Consider the following 1,234-nt stretch of genomic DNA (forward strand, 5'->3'; position numbering starts at 1 on the left):
TATTTCTTTTTTTTTTTTTTTGTTAGGAACATAGTCTCACTCTGTCACCCAGGCTGGAGTACAGTGGCACGATCCTAGTTCACTGCAGCCTTGACCTCCCGGGCTCAAGCCATCCACCTCCCTCAGCCTCCCAAGTCGCTGGGACTACCTGCACACTCCACCACACCTGGATGAATTTTTTTACCTTTTTGTGTGGTCATCAAGGAAATGCAAATTAAAATCTCACTGAGATACCAGCTAACTCCAGTCAAGATGGCCACCGACAGTAACTCAAAAACAACAGATGCGGGACAGGATGCAGCAAAAAGGCAACATGTCTGCACTGTTGGTGGGAGCATCAACTCGTGCCACCTCTGGGGAAAGCAGCGTGGCGATTCCTAAAAGCTCTAAACATCGGCCTTCCATATGACTCTGCAATCCTCCTACTGGGAATGTACCCGGAAAAACTCAAATCACTCTAAAAAAGATACCTGCACACATTGTTTATCGCAGCATTGTTCACAATAGCAGGAACATGGAACCAACCATGCTGCCCATCAAATGAGGACTGGATAAAAAAAAAAAGGTGGTACCTAAACACGGTGGAGTATTATGCCGCCATAAAGAAGAACAAAATCATGAACTTTGCAGTAACCCGGATGGACTTAGAGTCTATAATACCCAGGGGTCTTTCACAGAAACAAAGAACTGAGTATCACATGTTCTCACTCAGAAGCGGGCCTTGAACAGTGATCATAATACTCTAAGAAAAGGATCGGCAGTAGCGGGAAACTGCTCCGAGAGGGGCAGGGACGTGGGGTTGGCAGTAGTGGGAGGCTGCCTGCGGGGGGCACGCCTCATCCACAAGGGGACCTGCATATCGAACATTTGCATACCCAACCCTTCATTGTACCCCACATCTTTAAAATAAAAAAAAAATTAAAAGTTAAAAACATGCCTTTGTGAGGATGGGGTCTCACTCTGCTGTCCAGGCTGGTCCCAAATTCTTGATCTCAAGCAATCCTCCCACCTCGGCCGCCCCAAGTGCAGGGGTTGCAAGCATGCGCCGCGGTGCCCACCCCCACTCCCCACCCAGGCTCCTGGGGTCTCATGTGGAACACGGGGAGGCCGCTGGACTCGGATGGTAGCTGGCTTTATTGACACAGGCCAGGGCGCTGCGAAGCGCACAGCAGAAGTTAAGACGCTCGGGGCAGGAGTGCAAGGGAGGCTGGCCTGCCCGCGGCGCCATCCACAG

The sequence above is a fragment of the Carlito syrichta genome, unplaced genomic scaffold, assembly GCF_000164805.1.
Source record: "Carlito syrichta isolate Samal-C Ts95f unplaced genomic scaffold, Tarsius_syrichta-2.0.1 Scaffold153792, whole genome shotgun sequence".
NCBI lineage: Eukaryota > Metazoa > Chordata > Mammalia > Primates > Tarsiidae > Carlito > Carlito syrichta.